This window comes from Tenrec ecaudatus, chromosome 13, assembly GCF_050624435.1.
Source record: "Tenrec ecaudatus isolate mTenEca1 chromosome 13, mTenEca1.hap1, whole genome shotgun sequence".
In the NCBI taxonomy this organism is placed as follows: Eukaryota; Metazoa; Chordata; class Mammalia; order Afrosoricida; family Tenrecidae; genus Tenrec; species Tenrec ecaudatus.
Genome location: NC_134542.1, coordinates 81,329,581 through 81,350,692, shown reverse-complemented (window position 1 = coordinate 81,350,692; position 21,112 = coordinate 81,329,581). Strand labels below are relative to the sequence as shown.

At 43.2% G+C, this 21,112-nt stretch overlaps 2 protein-coding genes across 7 annotated transcripts in view; one reads left to right on the top strand and one right to left on the bottom strand.

The window, feature by feature from the left end:
- Window positions 1–5,245, bottom strand: part of CCDC148 (coiled-coil domain containing 148) — a 337,076-nt gene extending 331,831 nt beyond the window's left edge. Inside the window, exons 1-2 of the mRNA XM_075529709.1 lie at window positions 5,070–5,245; window positions 3,530–4,344 (exon numbers count right to left, since the gene is read on the bottom strand). The gene's annotated coding sequence lies outside the window, so the exon portion shown is untranslated. The remainder of the gene's footprint in view (window positions 1–3,529; window positions 4,345–5,069) is intronic.
- Window positions 4,196–21,112, top strand: part of PKP4 (plakophilin 4) — a 272,376-nt gene continuing 255,459 nt past the window's right edge. For 3 of the 6 annotated variants that reach the window (XM_075529706.1, XM_075529705.1, XM_075529700.1), the window contains exon 1: window positions 4,197–4,351. The gene's annotated coding sequence lies outside the window, so the exon portion shown is untranslated. Of the gene's footprint in view, window positions 4,352–5,317; window positions 5,444–21,112 lie in introns of those variants that run through there. The other 3 variants (XM_075529701.1, XM_075529704.1, XM_075529703.1) reach the window with 3 other exon arrangements.

Genomic DNA, 21,112 nt, shown 5'->3' with positions numbered 1-21,112 from the left:
GCAATCCCTTCTCAGGTTCAAAATTATTCCTGTGCTCTTTCCCTCTTTTGCTACCTTCCTCTGGTGGTTCAAACCCTCTAGCTGCCCCCAGGGAAAAAGTTGAGGCGATCTGCTATCATAAAGATGTACAGCCTCAGAAACACTATATATATATAGGGTTACTACAAGTCAATACCGACTGATGGCAATGAGTTTCCGCTTTACCATTCTTAAAATCACATCAAATCAAAACAACAACAAAAAATCTCGACCATGTATTTTTTTGTAGCTTTCACTCATATCTTTGTTATTCCCACTTCCTCACAGATACCTAAGGCTGACAGAAGAGCCAGCATCCTCCTGGCTGTCTGTGCTCTTCCTTTTAAGGAGTTTATTACTAATCACCATGGGCTTACAGGAAAAAGTAAGCACTGGAAAGTTACAGTCTTCTTGATCTTGTAAGGTTCAAGCGGATTCTTTGCAAGATGGTTACTTGATAGGTCAGTTGGATTCGTGCTATTTACTTTGTTCTTGAGGGTGAAGCTCACCAAACATCTTCAGTCCTTCTAACCTTGTTCTAGGCTCCGCAGCCAGCCTCCTGGCTCAGAGGCATCCACCCTTCCTTGAGCCAGGGGGGCAAGAGCTGACCATGAAATGTGTAAGATGTCAGACGGCTTTGAGAAAGTTAAAGGAATTTCAGGCCCTTCCAGGCCACACATTCTACCACCTAGGTTCACATAGGTATCCTGGGTAGCAGGATACCGCCTCATCCCCTCACGGTCATTAGCAGCTCTGTGGAGCCTCAGCCCAGGTAACAAAGGTTTCCACTCTTCCCCAAAATTGTGGGATTGCTGCAGTACAACTTCCCTGAAAGGGGCATTTTAATATGCACAATATCACTGGCAAAATGAGCTAGCGCTTTGAGGAGTTAAGACCACAGTCTTCAGGATGATTTCAGTTACATGCCATGGCCAAAATCACATTGTGGATTGAAAACGTAGAAGCCTTGAGCAAGTCTTCAGATTGTTTCTTGGTGAAAGCAATGGCCAGAAGATGAAGACGGAGATAGGATAGAAAGTTTCACCTCGGGAAGAGAAAAAAAGATGGAAGAGAGAGTAGAACGCACGATCTAGGACAGAAACTATAGTTCCATGGTAGAAAATCTTGAAGGAGGGAGAACAGCCTATGCTTAGGAGCAAAATGGGGTATGTTCATGTAATCTTCTCTGAACCAGGAAGGAAGGCGGATGAGTATTACATTTATAAAAGGTGTGAACATTAAGACAAAAGTTTGGGAACGTTAAAGGAATAATTTCCGTGGATTGTGGGTAAAGATTCCTGGTGGTACGAATGGCTAGTAAGCACTAGGCTGCTCCCCCAAAGGTTGGTGGCTCCCTGGGAGAGAAACCTGGGGACCTGCTCCCATGATGATTACAGTCCAGAAAACCCTAAGGGACAATTCTACTCTGTCACACTGGGTCACCATGCATGAAAATGTACAGCATGGCATCTAACAACAATAACATGCTAACGCCCATTGGTTAAAGGCCCAACTGATTTGGTAGAAACGCCTTTAGTAATGTGGCGCTGAAAGGGACCTAGATTAGGAAAGGCCAGTTTCAGTCCGGAGAGCGCGAACTTTTGTGGAACCAACTGATTTCTTAACCTTATTCAGCAAAGTTTCAAGGGCAAATTCAAAACAAAACAAAGCACATTCTAATAAGTCTATTAAGAAAATAAAAATTAATGCTGAGTGGCACCTTACTTGAGGGGGGTGGATGTTCTTAATGATATATTTTATTAAAATTTTAATCATTATACAATGAAATGTAAACATTCAAAATACTCAGCAAACAGGTTCTCTGGGAAATTTCAAAAACAGAAAGATTATTGAAGTGAACAATCCATGAACTGTTTTGTTTCTTTTTTGCATGCTAGCCTAAGGGAAAATGGAAAGCCCACATTTTATTTGCATCAGACACATCTCCCATTCATTGCTATGAAAATAAAACCCTTATAAACTATCAACATTCTATCAGTATATTAAAATGTATTACATTTATAACAAAATTTGCACTTTAATGCTTCTGTGAGCCAAACAAATGAAAAAATATCCAGGAGGATTCAAAAGCATGATGAGGTAATTTCCATGGTGGCATGAGACAGCACTTCCTAGTCCCTGCTGTTCCCTTCCCCATTCTAGAAAGTGCAGGGAAAGTCACATGGTCAGCTATTTTGTTCCACAGTTCAACCCTGCAGAGGATTGTCAATTAAGTTCAGATTTAACTACAAATTGAAGAGAGATGGTTTTTCAGACATGGCACTCGGTTAACTTTTCTTCATTTATTTTTGCAGTCTTCAATTACAGAGCATATCATTTAGTTTAAAATTCAAGACAGGAGTGAGACATATGTAGCTTGCACACACATTAATCAGTTTCTCTCCAAAAACCTTTTTGTAATTTCCACAAATCTATCAACATTTTCACACAATATGGTCCCTTCAATATAAGGGGCAGTAACATAAACAAAATCTTGTTACTCAAGCGATTACTATAAAGGTGGCAAAATCACCCCCTCTCCCCCAAAGGAACCTAAGGACATCAGCAGCTATCTGCTAGAGCAATAGAATGCTCAAAAGCCTAACAGATTCTTGGAATTTCATTTTTTAGCAGGTGGTATCTAAGTAACGAGTTATTTACAAAAAATAAAACTCAACTAGTATTGACAAGCTAGCACAAACTGACTTGAAATGAAAGTAGAGAACTCAGCATAAAAGCTACGATTTTCATGTGTACTGCTTTCATACCTCAGTTCATTAAAAAAAACAAATTAAGAGTTAAACTGGACAAAAGCCAGAAAACAAAATCCACCCACTGTAATCTATGTCAGCGGTTCTCAACCTGTGGATCGAGACCCCTTTTGAGGTGGAACAACCCTCTCACAGGGGTCGCCCAATTCAGAACAGTAGCAAAATTAGTTATGAAGTAGCAATGAAAAATAATTTGATGGTTGGGGGGTTCACCACAACAGGAGGAACTGTATGAAAGGGTCACGACATTAGGAAGGCTGAGAAGCACTGATCTATGTCCTTTACTGTCTTGTGAAATCATTAGAAGGCATGAAGGATTGGCTTTGTCACCTGTCTTTTCCCTGTCTGTAAATTCCTGGGGGTGGGGGTGGGGGTGGGTAGTACACATCTGTCAGCCTCACCATGCAGTAAGCACGCAGAGGTTGCCATTTAAGAAATAGCTTTTGGCAGGGGAGAACAGAGGTCCGCAGTTGGAAAGCAGGGAACACATTAGCTCATGCACACACCCTTTGCTATCTAGCCTCCATTTCGGCATCCTGTTGCCTCATCAAAATATGTTCCAGGTAAAACTCGGTGGATCTCCATTGAGTAGTGCTATATATTTAAAGACTCAAAATGTGAGGTCAGATTCGACCCTGGGAAGGGGGAGTGGTTACACGAACAAACCTAAATGCAATTCAGTTGGATCGATGATATCAAGGACCCAGCGGGGATTAAAGGAGTGAAGGGTGCAAACTCACCTGGAGGAGAAGCAGAGGCTGCGCACTAGTCAAAGGTCAAAGGGCACAACCTCAGAGGCTCCCTGGACCGGGGAGAAGTGAAACGCCTTAATGTGGAGTCTCACCGCCAAGGATGCCCACCGCGATTTGGCGGTTCCTGCCTTTGACACCAAGGAAAACCCCTGCCGTGCACTATTCGGGTTGACAGGGAAGCAAAGGAACACCTGGTTCAAATTCCTATGCGGGGGCCCGGGAAGGCCCGTGCACCCCCACCCCCCACCCCCACCTAAATGCTCTCCCGCGACAGAGGCCAGAGACACCTTCACCCTCGTCCCTCACTTTCTCCAGGCCCTCTGGCTCTTCACAGCATCGGTTTCCATGGCGACCTGAAACCGCAGTGCCCATTGGCCCGTTCAATATAAGGGCCCGGCCAATGGGGGCGGTCAGCCCTCTCCTTCCGACCAATGGGGCTGGCGTGGAGCAGGTCCGGGGACGGCGGCGTGCTGACGTTCCCGGGAGCCCGGGGCTGGCTGGCAGGCGGGCTGGCGGCTGGGCGGGCGGCGGCAGCGGCCTCTGGGCAGCAGAGGGGGCTCCGGGGCTGTCCTCGTCTTCGCCGGCCGCGGAGGCGGCACCATGGGCACGGGGTAGCGGGGCAAGTTGGCCACCGCCGCCGACGGGGGTGGTGGGAGAAGCGCTCCCGGGGCGGGGGCGAGTGGGGGCGGCAGGGGCGGGCAGCTGCTCGGCCCCGGCACTTTCTCAGTTTTTCGGGTGCCGCAGAGGCGACCCCGCGGAGCCGATGTCCCTGATTCCCGGAGCGACGACGGCCGCCGCCTGACCTGGAAAGTAAGTGTTCGGGCTGGCGGGAGGGCGCCGCGACCCCAGCCCGCTGGAGCCCGCCTCGCGCCCCGTCGCGGCCGCCCGGCCGCCCGCCGGAGCCCCGACCTGCCTGCGCGGGGCGCGGGCGCCTCCCTCCCGTTACTCCGTCCCCAGCGCCGCGCGGCCGCCTCGGCTTTCCTGCCCCGCCTCGTGTTCCTGCCCGCACTCGCCCGCCTGCTCCCCTCCCCCCGGCAGGCGCACAAGTTTCACCCTCCATTTGCTTTCCCGGCGATTACGCGCCCGGGTCTGCCCGTCGCCCGGCTCCCGACCCCTCGGCCCGCTGTCCATTCCTGAGCCGGAACCGGAGAGCTCCGGCCCCGAACTTGAGCGCCGGGCCGAGCCTTCCTGGACGGGTGCCCCGTGGCTTGCCCGTTCCAGCCCGCCTGGCACGCCGCCCCGCGCCCCCTACCCGCCGGGGCGGCCGCCTCCAGCCTTCGGGCCGTCTGTCCGTACCCCCCATCCCACCCCCCAGCCGCGATCCTGCATCCTGGCACTCTCCCCTCCTCCCACGCCCCTGCTGCCTGCAGCACCTCGCTTTGCCCCCAGCCCCGCGCTCCCGCACACCCCTTCGGTGCCGGGCGCCCCTCGGCGCTCGCGGCGCGTCTGACGCTCCATCCCAGTCCCGAGCCGCCCGCCCCACCGCTTCCTCCTCTCCCTGCCCGGAGTTGAAGCGGAGCTGCGGCACCTTCCTGGCGGATTGGCGTCCCTGCCCGCCGCTCCGGCGGTCCTTTCCCCTTTCGCCCAGCCGGGGGAGCGAGGGGGCGGGCCGCGGGGCCGGGATTTGGCTGCGCGTTGGCGGAGTGCGACAAACTGGGAGCTCCGCCGGTGGACGCGCCGCGGCGGCCGCGGCCGCTCGGGGCGCAGCAGTAGGCAGGTGTGTGTGTCCAGGGGGCGACGCGCGCCGCCGGTTCCTCGGCTGGTGACCGATCGTGCAGGAATGCGAGGAATGCACCAGGGGCTGAGTCCACACTGCCCGCCGGGGCTGCTCGCCTGCGTTTGCGCCTTAGGGACCCAGCTCTCGCCTCGCAGCCAGAGGTCACCGGAGCATCTTCGGAGCTGGTGAGCCTCGTTCCACGCCTCTCCTCGCTCCATGCGGCAGATAGGGCGGTGGGGTGGGGGGGAGGGGATGGGGGCAGCGCGGCAGTTCTGGGCTCCAGCTAGCCTTTCCTCTGGGGTTTTGCTGCATTCGGGCTGTGAATTTGGGGCTGGTGGTGGTATCGCCAAGGTTATTGAGCATTGCACAAGGCTCTTTCCAAGTTTGGTTTGCAAGGTTTGGAGAGTGCATGGTTTTTAAGAGGATTTTCTGAAGAAAACCTGCAGGCATACGGGGGCCAAAGGTTCTTAGAGTGATGAGCATGTAGCCAGTTATATTTTATCTCCATCAAAAAATGACTATTAGTGCTCACGGTCAGGGATATGCTACACGAGAGATTGTGAATGCATCACTCTGCTGTCATCTGAATTTTTCCCCAGGTACCCTAGGCTGTGTTAAGCCTTGTGTAATACATAATGACTAGAAACAGAGAAGCAGTGTTTGGTCAGCGATGGGACAGAAAGAACTGTCTGGTACAGTTAAATTCGGGGTGTGTCAGTTACCATTGAAAGTAGCATGGGCACCACGGCATATCCAATTCAAGATATAATTTATTAGTGGAAGTCATAGTTTCTTCTCTTCTTGCTAGAGTTTGTTTAAAAACAAACAACAGCTCGACAACTTTTAAACCAATGGCAGGCAACTCACTCATAGGTGAAACTGATAGTGGTTAGTTGGCATTTTGGGTCAAATTTATTTTCCTTAATGCAAAAAAGCAAAATGTTGGTTGAGGGTGCTTGGCAGTATCAAGCTCAGAGTCTTGTATTTTTGAAAGGAAATTGTAAGAACATTTCCCTTTGAATGCAGCATATTGCTGTAGAAGAATCTTCATTTCTGGTGCCTGGGAAACAATGATGGAAAATGGCAGTGCAATAATACAAACAAGGAATGGCCTAAACAAGTGTCCCTGGGTGTGGGAGAGACAAACTGTATGTGGTTTTATTTGGCACAGTTTGCTTTGGAGGGTTAAATGTACTATCAGCCTCTCCACAGTTCATTAATCTGTTTAAGAGTCAGAAAAATAACATCAGTTGCTGAACATATCCACTGTGTTCCAGCATCTACTTTGTGTGAATCAAGAGTATTGTAAAAAGATGACAGCTTTTTAGTAAAGGACCCAAGGAAGAGAAAAATAGAAAAACACGCTTTGCATGGGGCGAGGTTGTGGGTTTTGTGTGTGTGTGTGGCTGCTATTGTTTTCCAGGTATGCCCATAATCAGTGAACCTTCTAATTTAGAGGCTTAATTTATGCCCACTACCAAGCAGCAAAGACACTGGGAAATGCTTGCAAATGCCAGCAGGAAACTTTCATTATGTAACGCTATCCTATTACAGTAGAGTTTAACACGTGCTTATTTGATTTGATGTGGAGATTAGAAAGTAAAAGCAAATTGAGTTTCTCTGCTGCAGAAGCAATCGAAAGAACTATTCAAGTATATAGAAATTGTGTATACCTGACTGGTTGTGCAGACCATTTTCCCTGCTTCAGAAACCTGTCAGTTAGAAACATGGCATTAAAACTTCCAGGCCTATTGCTAAATGTTAGAATGATTATATTCTGTTGGTTACAAGCATTTGAAGAAAGGAAGTTTTAAAACTGGTAATTTTTCATAATGCAGAATAGCATAAACTGTGTTTTGATTAATGTACCTTTCTACCCTGCCCCACCCCATTGTTGAATAATAAGGGTACTCTATATTTGGGGTCTTGTATATTTTTCCAAAGATTCTACTTTGGGGAAACTTAACTGTTTACTTATCTTGATTCTTACACATACTACTTTTGGAGGAAGGTAATAGAGTAGGGAATAAAGCAGTGATAGAAAGCTTAAGAGAAGAGAAGATACACAGGAAGATAAAGAATTGCTCCATTCATGTGCTAAATAACATGTAATGTTATGGCTGGTTCTAATGGAATTTGAATGAACTGGAAGGTTGACAGTTCAATCCCATCAGACACTCCATGGGAGGTAGCTGTGGCAGTTGACCACCTTAAAGGTTCACAGCCTTGGGGCAGTTCTCTGCCATACAGGGTCATTATAAGCTGGAATCAACTCAGTGGCAACAGGATGCCACCAAACTCCTTTTAATAAAAACTATGCCATTGTATGACCTTGAGTAATTTATATTAAATCAGAATAGCACTTTTCTTTCTTTTCTGAGCTATATAAATTGGCAAAGTAAGTTTAATTAAACCAATTGAAATATAGTCTTTTAAGTCCAGTTGCTGTCAGTTTTTAAACTGGGTAATTTCTGTGCTGTTGACCAGGATCAGTTTTAGAGAATGTTCTTACCCAGGATGATGTCAACCATTTGGCAAGCTCAACCTCTTACCTTGGCCTTTGAAATATTAATGTATTTTGAGGATATGCCATAAGCATTTTTCCCTATTTCAGTTTTGAAGTGGATACCATATCTTTATTTTTAATTGGAAGATAAAGCATAGGTTATTAGGGCATGCACATCCAGTGGATGCGGACATCACTTTTGGCAGTTTCCTTCACGCCTCCGATGTATGGGGAGAAAATTACTCCCTGGATGTGGTCAGTAGTTCTGTCCTGCTCTTCCTGTGAGGATGAACTGATTCTCCTGAAGCCTAACTCCAACAGAGTAGCTCTGTTTGCAGAATAAAACAGTTGTTTCACAGCAATACACATAGCCAGAGTAGAAGGACGATTTAAGGAAGTAAGAGGATAGGGCTTCCTGTGCTGCTGATGAATGGTGACTGCAGTCGCCAAGTCCGTTTGATACGGACTGAGAGGATGGCAGTGTCCTTTCAGGGTAAGGGGCTCAAGCAACCTCTGCGCAACAAGGACCAATGACTCCTCTCCTTGCTGAAGTCTGTCAGAGAGGACCACACCTTTCAGCTGTTCTCAAATTGTTTCTCTAACAAGTGGATCTTTTTGGGCCACGTTAGCATTGGGAATGTTGCAGAATAGTTCTGCTTGGTGGAACTTACAAGCTGTGCCATTTTTCATTGGCCTGAGTTGTTTGTCTTTATATAATTTTACGTTTATTTTTTGATACACTAATAAATGTCAGTTACCTCACTGATCATTTTATTATTCAGCCTTGATAGCATCATAGTTTATTGTGACTCATATATAATGAACGATTCATTGCTGATGATAAAATGCCACTATGGATTGGGTTGTAAAATTGTAATACTATAAAATGGATAAATTAAAATATGGCAGTGTCTGAATTATTTTAAGCCATGCCATCATGAAGCATTTTTCATGAAGTGAATGATGCCAGGTGATTTGATGGGGACCAATCCCTCTGGGTCAGTATTGGTTCTTGTATCCCTCACGAAGTCCAGGACACACAAATGAAGGATGAAGAGGGAGGGAGCCAGGGACACCAGTGATGATCTCTCCTGGGAACAGTTATCTTTTGTAATACATACAGTGATGGCAAATGCCCATGGCGTCAAGCCTGCTGTTCCCTAATATGCCCCCTTCCTTGTGCCTTTCCACCACCAAACACCTGTCTGCTTTGAGATGTAGAGAAAGCCCATTGAGTTTAGAGTGGGTGTGCATTTTTGTTGTACACATAATATATGGGAAAGTTATGTAAAATGGTAGTTGAAACAGAGTACAACGTAAGCCTTTGGAGCCTGCCTTGTAACTTGTACTATAGTTTTTCATAGACACCTACTCCATTTAGAAAGAGACCTTGGAAACATTGGATAGGTAATTTCTGAAATTCAGGTCTATTATAAATCCTCAAACTGCAAACCTGAGAGCCTAGTGAAAGGCACCTTGGACTACTAAAATTAGGAGACAGGTTTGAACAAACAAGCCACTCAACATCTTTATTACCGAGTGCTATTAAAAATGCAAGGGTTGGGCTACATAAGATACCTTTTAACTCGAGACTTCCCATACTCTGCAGTGTCTTTTTTTATATGTTGAAGAAAATAGGTCTCTTAAACAGCCATGTTTACACTCAGTTCCTTTTTCTTTTCCTACCTCCAACCCATAGCAATAATTAAGTAGCTCTTTTGAAACTTTTGAACTTATTTTATGTTTATTTTATTATTTTAAAAAGATCATTTTGGGAATTGATTGGAAGAGACACAGCATATTTTCCTCATGTTGTCCTCTACCCATACCCCATTACAAGGCTAACTATGATGATTTTTTGTTTAAGGAAATTTTTTCAATATCTGGCAACGCTATGACAAAGTACCACAAATCGAGTGCCTTCTCCCACCAAACCCGCTGCCCATGAGTAGAAGCCTCCTCATAGTGATGTTTAAAAAAACCAAAGTAGAACTGAGGGTTCCAGTGGTTGTAAATCTTTCTCCCACTGGGGGCTGAGGAGTTAGAAATCGCCCCCTTTTGGTTTGCAACCCAGTGCTCACTCCACTCCACCATCATGACTGAGTGGCTTTTAAGAATAGATGTTTATTGTCAAATAGCTTAAAGGCAAACAGACCAAATGTGGGATCTTAGCTGGAGCATGTTCTCATCAAAGATGCAAGACGGTCAGCCTTTCTTCTCTCTCCAGGCTCCTGGTAGCTTTGGCTCTTCCTTGGCTTCCCATTGGAGCAGAATTCCATTGTCAGGTGGCTGTCTTCCTTTTGTCCATGTCTCTTTTTTATGAGTTCACTCAGGTTGGATTAGGAACCACCTTACATTGTAGGGTTGCTATGAGTCAGAATTGACTTGATGGCAGGATTGACTTGATGGCAGGAGAATCTACTCTGCTGTGACCTTATTTTGATATAATTGACAGCATCTTCAAAGGCCCTGTTTTGAAACAGAGTCCTTATTTACAGTCCCCAAGAGCTATGCCTTCAATGTTTTGCGGGAAGGGAGAGGATTAGTGTGTAGTGTGTGTGTGTGTGTGTGTGTGTGCGCGCGCGCGTGCGCGTGCACCCACGTATGCATTACATATTCTGTCCATTGTAGGAAATAATTGATTCTTGAAAGAGAACAGTACAAAAGGTCTTCTAAAAGTGTGGGGGGGAAATTCCATTATCTTTTAATTACATTTTTCATCAATGTTTTGACATCCCTATGCTTAGAAACACTTAAACTGTTCTAACCAACCGGTGTAAGAAGTTCTGGTGAACCTTCCCTAGTAAACAAACCAAAACAACAAAATGGCCATCAAGGCAATTCCGACTCAGAGCAACCCTACCTGGACTGCGTAGAAGGGAAGGGCCCCAGAGAAATAGGTTGTTCTTTTTACAGTAGCCGACTGCCACATTTTTATCTGTGAAACTACTTGTGAGTTCACAATGCCAACCTTTTGGTTAGCAGCCAAGCTGCTTAACCGTGGTGCCACCCTAATAGCGTCAGCTTGGTGAAAGGGGAGGACTGATAGTATTACATTGTAGGAACTGAAAGTGGAAACACTTGCAAAATGTACAACACGCCTTTTAAATATGTATACAGTTGTTGCATTTGTAATTCTAAGTAGTAGTCATTCTATACAATGTATCTGCTAGTCATTCAGTGAAAAAAGAGGTTACAAAGTGTTAACCATTTAAGGAGCAATCCGATGCTTGTAAACTATTTAAGCCGCTTCTCTTTGAAATTAATCACACTTAGAAAAATCAATTAATATTTGAAACCTGGCAGGAAGGAGTGCCAAAGCAAGAAAGAAGAGGGAGACGGGTTGGAAGATACTGATGTAACCAAACAACAGGTTGAATAGGTACCAAGAGGCTCTAGTTCTAGGCTTAACTTTGCCACTGAGCAGGTGTGTTTCTCCTGAGCACGGGAGCCATTTAACACCTTTGGGCTTTGTTTTCCTCATCTCTAAATGTGAGCGTCTCTAAAATGAGAGAGCTCGACTAGGGTGATCTCTAGAGTTCATCTAGTACTTACATTTCGCATATCTTAGAATATCAAGCATTGTCATTCAGTTACGTCTTTTTTCCCCTTCAGCAAGAATGTACTATCTTCTCAAGAATTTATTACAATTTACCCTCCAGGATAAGGGGAGAAAATTGAAGCTGCATACTTGATGTTTTCAGCTCTGAAATAGAAGTTTTGCAGTCGGACAGCCTTGTGATCCCACATTGGCTGCGTCTAGTTCAGTAGCTCAATATCGTGTGTCGTTTTCAAGAACTGGGAGGCTTTGGAAGCCTGTCTGTCACGAGGGACTCACAATAGCTATCACCCCTATGGATGCTGCTTACTTCTAAGTTTGCTTCAGCCCTGCCCTCTGGGACGCATTTGTTAAGATCCAGTTCATCTCCCAATTGGGACTCGTTCTCCAGATGTTGGATAGGAGCAGGAGGGGAGTTTAGGTTAGTGGCTAGAGGGAACGTGTCCATCAATAGGAGGAAGCCCAGCTTATGCAACAATCGGCAGGTTTGATTTTTTTCCTCAAAGAAATAATTGAGACAGAGTTGTTCCTCTGGAAACGCGTTACCTTTCCATGAATATTTTGCATCCGATGGAATTCACTTACTCACATCTCATTATAGTATGAAAGTGCTTTTTATTCTACTTTAACATATAGCTTACGTATCTGTGTTTAGAAATGGTGGTAGACTCAAACAGGATGATATTTCCTTAGGTTTGTGCTCTTCTGTTAAAAAGGACAAAGAGCCCAGGTGGCATAATGGTTGTGGACTCTGCTGCTAAGCACAAGGGTGGCAGCCTGAACCTACCAGGGTCCCCACAGGGGAAAATGTGGACGTCCACTTCTGCGCAGGTGACAGCCCTGCAGGGTCACTGGATCAGAATCAACCCGATGACAGTAAATTGTTTTTTTAAAACTTGGTGATAAAAAGGGATTCTTGGCAAGCATGTCTTCTAGATCCTTCACATTCACAAAGGGAAAATAAATCCAAATAGAACTTTAAAAAGAGTTCTGAGGGCACTGTTGGGTAATCATTGGATTTCTTACTGCGCAGTCAGAGGTTCAAACCCATCAGCCACTCCCTGGGAGAAAGGGGAGTTTGGCTGCTCCCATAAAGATTTGCATAACCTGGGAAACCCTACATAGGGTCACTGTGAGTAGGTATTAACTTGATGGCAGTGAGTTTGGGGTTCTTGAACTTTTAATATGTATACACCTATAAAGTAGCTATTCAAAGTCATTAAAGTTGACTACTTACTAGTAAAGTAAGCATGTTATTTTTTTAAAAGGAGGATGAATGATCCTGCTAAGGTATGCAACAGTAAATGAAGTCTCAGTGTCATAATTAGTAGATACTTGAAAAGGCTTTTCAGTTTCCATACCTTTATGAGGATTGTAAACACTCATGTAAGATGGGAACCAGTAATAATGACTTTGCTGTGAAGGGGATCTCATTTCCTGACACCTATAGCCTGGATGGAGTGGGAGATAAAGGCCAATCTAGTTAGAGTTGACTTCCTGAGTACTATTAGGGGTCAAATTAAGGGTACTGAAGAGAATTGGTGCTTCATTCAGCTATCTTTTGGAGTCCTATTATGTGTGGGGTTACTGTGTTCTGTTTCAGATATGGCTTATTTTAAAAGATAACTGATTCACTGTAGTTCAATACAATAAAAACTTACAGCCCCTGCTGTATATCAGACTCTGCTACATCATAGCCCTAAAGGTGACTACCCCTCAGGAACTCTGTAGTCTGTGTAGGGTTCCATATTGAGAATCTCTGTCTGAGAAATCTGTGATTGATTTTTCACAGTATAGTTGGGAAAGATGACACAATATGTCTAGGGTCACATTGAGATGTTTATGTAAGTGTAAGGGTGAGCTGAAGGCAAAATCTTGCATTGAAGAGTTTTAGTCAGTACTCCTTAGGTGTTCGTTATGTACCTTGCTGGTGTCTAGCTTGACAGCTGTGTCAACCACTGTCAATGGCTTCATTTAGGAAAGCCTGCTTCCTGCTGGTGATAGAATAGTGACTTGAGATCAGGTTTTAATCATGACTTTAATATGTTTTGTATTGTATCTCTAAATGCTTTGTTACATAACCTATCTGAAATCATTAATCCTGATGAAAATGCATTATTTATGAGGGATCATAATTTATACTTTATTACTTGCCTTTTTAGTAAATTCTTTTCATTTTTATACAGCAGTACTTGTGGCTTATTGTATTTTGTACTTTTATTTATACAATTCAAGCACTTTTATAAGTCCAAACTTATTATCTATTATTGATAATTTTCCCTTTTGTTGTTATGAATCAACAGAAGAATGTTTGGAACTCTTTTGTGACATCTGCTAGAAAAAATGGGCTCATTGAATTTTACCTTGACTCTGACTGATGCACTGATAGAATTTTCCACTTATTATCAATTTGTCAATGACAGAATAAGCAAAGTCAGCTGGGGAAAAAAAGTACTTGTGGGAGAAGCCAGCCCCCCACAACTAATCACGGGTTCAGTTGGCGCAATTGTTAAGATCTACATATAACCTCCTCCCTAGAGAACAGACAACAGAAAAGTGGGTGAAGGGACACGTCAGACAGTGTAAGATATGACAAAATAATAATCCATAAATTATCAAGGGTTCATGAGGGAGGGGGTCGTTGGGAGGGAGGTGGTAGAAGGAGGAGCTGATGCCAGGGGCTTAAGTAGAGAACAAATGTTTTGAGAATGATGAGGGTAATGAATGTACAAATGTGACACAATGGATGGATGTATGGATTGTAATTTGTATGTAATAAAATGATTTAAATAAAAATTTTAAAGATATATAAAGATTATAGTAAAGTAATGGAGAGATGGGAGAAAGAGAGTAACAAAGAAGTCAGACACATTTCATGGTAGCATGCTCACCTCAACTCTTGGTAGCACACATGGAGGTATGGGACTAGCGGGCAGGAGAAAGCATCGTGAGCTTTTATTTCTAACCAAAGCTTATATATCTTTGGGGGCATGCAAGCCCTCGGATTGCAGATAACAATCTACATCATAGGAAGGGGTTGTAGAATAGGCAATACAAGCAATAGGAGGAGGATGACCCAGGGGGGTGTACACGCAATAGTAAAGGGAGGGAATAGAGAAAGATGGGTGGACCCTAGACTCAATATAGCAACCTAACCTTAGTCATCCTTGTGTGGCCCTGGGCTTGCCTTCCAGCACTTCAAGGGAACAATATCAGAAGGGAGTGGGCCCTACTTAGGGTGAGTCAGACTATACAGTCTGGTTATTCTAGATACCACTAAGGAGAAGAACCTGCCATACTTTCCTTTTTTAGTTTATTTATTTATTTTAAATAATTTTATTGGGGCTTCATACAACTCTTATCACAATCCATACATACGTTGATTGTGTCAAGCACATTTGTACATTTGTTGCCCTCATCATCAAAACATTTGCTTTCTCCTTGAGCCCTTATTTTTCGTCTTCCCTACCTGCTTCACCCACTCATTAACCCTTGATAATTTATAATTATTTTGTCATATCTTACACTATCCAACATCTCCCTTCACCCACTTTTCTGTTGTCCATCCCCCACAGAGGAGGTGATATGTAGATCCTTGTGATCGTTTTCCCCTTTCTACCCCACCTTCCCTCCACCCTCCCAATATTGCCACTCTCACCACTGGTCCTGAAGGGATCATCTGTCCTGGATTCTGTTTCCAGTTTCTATCTGTACCAGTGTACATCCTCTGGTCTAGCTAGATTTGTAGGGTAGAATTGGGATCATGATAGTGGGGGGTTAGGGTCTGGGAAACTAGAGGAACGTGTATGTTTCATCATTGCTACACTGCACCCTGACTGGCTCATCTCCTCTGTAAGATGGGTTTGGGTCCCCAATAGTGTAGTTCAGAATACACATACATATCGGTGGCCCTTACCCTACGTATTCACATTGATAAAATTTGAATTGTAATTTTTAACGATGTTCTTTAAATATATATGCACAAAATGTGCACGAGCCATTAGTAATTCAACTTGTATTATTGATGTGCTGGTGATTTCAATCAGTTGCTTTTAAATTTTGAATGTATAGCTTTGGTAAATGATAAAAGCTTGTCAATATAGTCTATTCTTTTTCTTTTGTTATTGAGTGTTGTACAAATATAGTGCTCTATAAATTTAGCTTAATTTTAGCAAAACTATCATTGGTTTGAACAGGAGTTCTTGAAGTTGTTTCGTGGTTTGAGCCTTTTTGGGTTTTTTTTCCCCCTTTTGTCTTTGTTTTGTTTTAGACTGCAGGTATATTTGATTTCCAATAACATCATGCTATTTAAAATGCAGCTGTTAATGTCGGCTCTTCCAGAATTTCAACTACATGTGATGTAAATGATCACAGGCACGACACTTAAAAAAGAGATTTTTGTGTGCTGTGCTCTATAAAGGACAACAGGGATCAACAAGCAATCCAGGGCTGTGAAAGAGATCTTCTGCTAAATGTTTCTTTGAGTCAAATTTGTAGGTACATAGGTTTCTTCGGCTTACTCCCTGGTGGCACTGCAGGCTAAGCGTTGGACTGCTAACCACAAAGACAGTGGTTCAAATCCACCAGCCCGTTCTCAGAAGAAAGATGAGGCTAACTGCTCCCATGAAGATTTGCAGCCTCAGAAATTCAGTGTAGGGTTGCTGGAGATAAAATGCACTCTTTGGCAGTGGACTTTTGGCGAATGCGGGAAAATGTTCAAAGCCTTTTCAGTGATGTAAACGCTGCCTGTGCAGCAGGTGAGGGTGCTTGTGATGAGACTTTGCAAGTAGGCATTGTTTGACAGGCCCTTATGAATAGTCGTTAAAGGACTTGGCTGCTAACCATACAGTCAACAATTCAAACCCATCAGTCATTCCTCAGCAGAAATATGTGTCAGCCGCTTCTTTAAAGATTTACAGACTTGGAAGCATTATGGGCCAGTTCCACCCTATCCAGCAGGGTCATTATGAGTCAAAATCAACTCAGTGTCAGTGGGTTTGGGGAGAGGGGTTGACTCACTTCTCAAGCTATGAGTCATGATGCCTTTGGGAGTCACCAACCCTCTCACAGGGGTCGCCTGATTCATAACAGTAGCAAAATTACAGTGATGAAGTAGCACAAAAATAATGTTATGGTTGGGGTGGGGGGTCACCACAACATGAGCAACTGTCTGAAAGGGTCGTGGCATTGGGAAGGTTGAGAACCACTGTTGTAATCTGAGGGCAAATATCTGTAACATTAAAAGCAAGTTGTTTCTACGTCTGACATTTACCCTGGAAATAGCACGTGAATTGATGAAGGGATCCAGTTGTCGAGTGTCAGCCAACAGGCACATATGGTATGGTAGGATGAGACTCTGCTTTCTTTCCTGGAAAAATATTGCCCCCCCCACTTTGTATGATTATCATTGCCAAAGAAAACTGTTGAAATCGTGTCTGATTGATAATTGATAGAATGTTTTTGCCTTCACGAATGATAAATTGAAGAATGTTTTTGCTTGTTTTCTATCAATGAGCTTTCCACCTTGACTATCAAGTGCATTGATTTTCCTAATTAAAAGAGCCATCAGATCTTTGTTATGTGTGGCTTATGTTCATTCTAGTATCGTAGTCATCAATAGTTTTAACATCCACAGTCTTCTAAAAAGGTAGATGAAAAGACAAATGTTGATTCTGTGATTAATTCTTAAGTAGAGTTATATAATAACATTCTTCTGTACTATACATGAAAGATTTTTTTCTTTTTTTATGATATAATTCCCTCGAAGCCCTTTAATTTCGTAGTTACATGATTTTCCAGACAAGTGGTGTATTTTTCATTAGGAGTTTTTGTAGGTACTTCGTGTGCTCTTCTTTACCTGATGAACCCCATCATTTTCTTCATCAAGGTCTGACTCCTTAGTGTTCGCCTCCCCAAATGACTCTCTCCACTTAAAGTTGATTTAAATTTCCTTTCTGCTTTCTTGGTGCTCGGTACCTCAACTCTAGTGTGTCACCTTGTGTTGGAGGTTTTATGTCTGCTTCACGGTTGTGTGTTAAGCCTTCCCAGGTTCGAACTGTGCAGCGGCCATCATTGTGATTCTGTCACCTACCAATGTGCCAGACACATAGTGAGGGCCAGCCGCTTGCTTTGTGAAGGAATGAATAATTCATATGTTGTTTACAAGCTTGTCTCTCCTCTAACCCGCAGTGACTCTCTATTATTTCCACCAAAGGGTCTTATTCAAACTCCTTTGCCTACCTACTAAAGTCCCCTCATAATCCCAATTACTCTTCCTTCCTGAGCCTTCCACAAAGTAAAACTCATGTCTATCCAGTATGCCCTGCCTTCCCTTATGATTTTTTTTCAAATATTTTCAGTCCTCCAAAGCCTCACTTAAAATCCTTCCTCTGGTACATGGCCTTGTCAGACCTCCCTGGCCATCAGAGTTCTCTCCCTTTCCAAATGTATTTGTAGACTTTTAAAGATGAACCAACTCCACATGGTGGTTCCTAGTCTCACATGCGACTGAACTCCTCCTGGCTAACATTTGTGTGTTTCATTTTAAGTAGATGATAGCTTCTTGAGGGAAAGGCTCTTATTTTCTGTATTTTCAGTCTCCGTGGACATGTTTCATGTAGATGCCACTCAGGAAGAAGAGCAAGTGTCTGTGGGGCTGTTGGAGAACAAGGTAAACTCTTAATTCAGGTGTTGTTGTTCTAAAGGTTGTGGGCTTAACACCTCTTATGTGCCAGGCTTTGGCCAACATCACGGAGAGTTTTCAGAGGGTTCATTTGCCAAATTAGCCAGATGAGATTCCTGCCGATCAGATTTTGAAGACTTCAGTTACTAAACAAACTGTATTAAGTGGATTTTCATTCTTTTAAGTTGTTAGCTTTTATTACTGTCAATAAAGCCAAGGGAAAACTGTGACTGAAAAACCAAACTACATTTTCTCTCCTGCAGTGTTTTGTTTTTACAATGAAGAGATTGTTTCTAAAGCTACAGAGCTGTGCTGTATACTGTGGGAGCTACTGACCACAAACTATTTAAATGTTTAAATGAATAACTTAGCTCCTTAATCTTGTCACATTTTAAGTGCTGAATAGCTATGTTTGATTAATGGCTATTGGATTAGACTGGTGTGGAACATTTTCATTGATGCAGAAAGTTCTGTTGGACAGTACTGTTACAGACAGTAGTCGTGATTGGCTATAAACATTAAAATTGTGGATGCTTTTAAAACAGTAAAGAAAAGCAACATATCTTTACATTTCCAAAAGAATTTATTCATGTTGATCTAGCCAACAACTCCCAGAAGTACTTTCATTTTACAAAAATAAGACAATTATAAGGAACACACAGGTAGGGATGAGAAGAATACTAAAATATGCTAAAAATTCAGTTTTGGGTTCAGTCCTTCATATGGGAATAAAATAATAGTGTGTAGCTGATTAGGGCATCTTAGGAAGCATTTAGTGTGTGATAGTTTACGTGACTTTTTGCCATCACTTGAACTCTTGTCAAGATTCTAAAATTTTGTTGTGCTGTTGAAATTTTGGCTGGATTTCAGTGAGTTCTGCTCAACAGCCTTTTATTTCTGAAGCTGCTGCTAGGTGTGGGGAGGGATACATGAGTGAGCATGGCCTTGCCCCTGTGTAGTGACCTCGACTGAAAGCACAGCTCTCCAAGTATCTTGGAATGCAGAAAGGGCTGGCTTGTCATCTTCAGCAACGGAGCAACCCTTCTGTACCAGAGTTTTACCTAGTCTCTCGAAGTAGGCAGTCCTGAGGCATAGTGAGTACCAGCTGGGCTGCTAACCACAAGATCAGTAGTTTGAAACCACCAGCTGCTCCATGGGAGAAAGGTGAGGCTTTCTACTCCTTTAAAGCAGCAGGTTTCAACCTGTGGATCGCAACCCCTTTAGGGGTTGAACGACCCTTTCACAGGGGTCGCCCAATGCAGAACAGTAGCAAAATTACAATGATGAAGTAGAAACAAAAATAATTTTATGGTGGGGGTGTCACCACAACATGAGGTACTGTATTAAAGGGTTGCGGCATGAGGAACATTGAGAACCACTGCTTTAAAGGCCAGTTCAACCCTGTCCTATAGGGTCACTATGAGTCAGAGTCAACTCTACGCAGTGAATCGGGTTTGGGGTGCATTTTGAGTCGCTCTACAAGCTGGAACTTGTAGGGCCAGCAAGCACGAAAGGCAGTCTAAGTCCCTCCAGAGCCTGTGTTAAAACTTTCTCCAACCTCTTCCAGATGTTGGAAGGAAACTTGTTTTTTGTTTCTAATCTTTGACTTGTAGAATAGCTCTGGAAGTTAAATGGAAAAACCACTGGATATACGTAGGAATATTGGTCTGCAGAGTGGCTGAATCCACACAAGAAACTTATTTAATATGTGGAATATCACGTTGCTTCTTAACTATGGGTCCTCCTCCCCTTTTTCTTTAATGTGGCCCTTATAAGATACACATGTCTTTATATTTTAAAGTTTCTCTTCATTCAGACTGACTTTCTGCAAAAAAAAAATCTAAAAAAGAAGAAAAGAATAGAAAAAAATTGCCAGGAAACAATTTGAATTGCTTGATAGTGATATATGATGGCATTTTTTGCTTTTAATATTCAATATGTAGCCTAAGTCTCTACTATAGCCTGTGATCTTTTTCATTGCTTTAAAAACAAATTCAGTGCTTGGCCTTCCTTATAGGTGAAGTATAGGTTAAAACAAGTAGGCAGGTACCTTTCGCTGGATCAATATCATTAGGGTGACATCAGAACTGATAGGATCCATCTGAAGATAATTATCTGGCCAGGCAGTTCCAAGTAGACCCGCCCCGCTCTGCAGGGTTTCCAGGCTTGGAGGTTGGCAGCCATGGCCAGGTCCTCCCCAGGGGCTGGTGGGTGTGTTAACAAAGGAGTGCTTAACTACTGCACCAGCTGGGCTCCCTAATCTGAAGATAGTATCATTTAAGTTTTTCATTGTACTGGATATTTTGATTCATTGAAAATTTTGCTTTTGTACTGAGCTTCTTAAAGCTTTTTGGAGCAAAGAACTAAGTAAGAGTGCATTTTCACGCTACCTTTCAGGAACTATTTGATAAGACATAATTTTTGTGTTACTATCTTTAGAATGAGACTGGATAATTTAAGCATGTTTAATTTTTCAATTACTAAAAGTGTTTAAATGCCTCTGTTAAGTTTGATGTGGTATCTGAAATGGTATTACTTCTCAATGAAATGATGCTCAGTTCAACAAATGGCAGTTAATGGAGAGAAATTACCCTGATTTTACAACTGTGACTAAGGAGAAATACTAAAACAGGCATCCATTGATATCTCGGTTGAATGCTGCCGCTTCTGTCAACTCAGCTGAAAGAGAAGAGTCTCTCTGCTCTCCTGTGTGTGAGGAGCTTTTGGTACTGTGTAATGTAATCCATCATGTTGCACTTGACAATGAGCAAAAAGTTAGGCATTTCAGTGTGAATAGCGCTCATGATCCAGAAAATACAAGCAATTTAATTGTTCTTAGCTATAGAAATTAAATCTCATACTAAATTTAATCCAGGAATCTATTTATGGAGGGTTTTTCCTCCATTTAAAAAAATTAAAATCTGCATGTCTAAGCATCTACGTTGATATAACTTTCAGAAGAAAATTTATGCTGACCAGTTTAACCCATCCTGCATACTCCCTGAATTCCCTTAATCCTATTGAGCCTCACCGGATTCTCTAAAAATCTGTACCACCCATTTATCTATAACTTTCGATAAATTTTCATCAGCAAGTCTATAAATTGG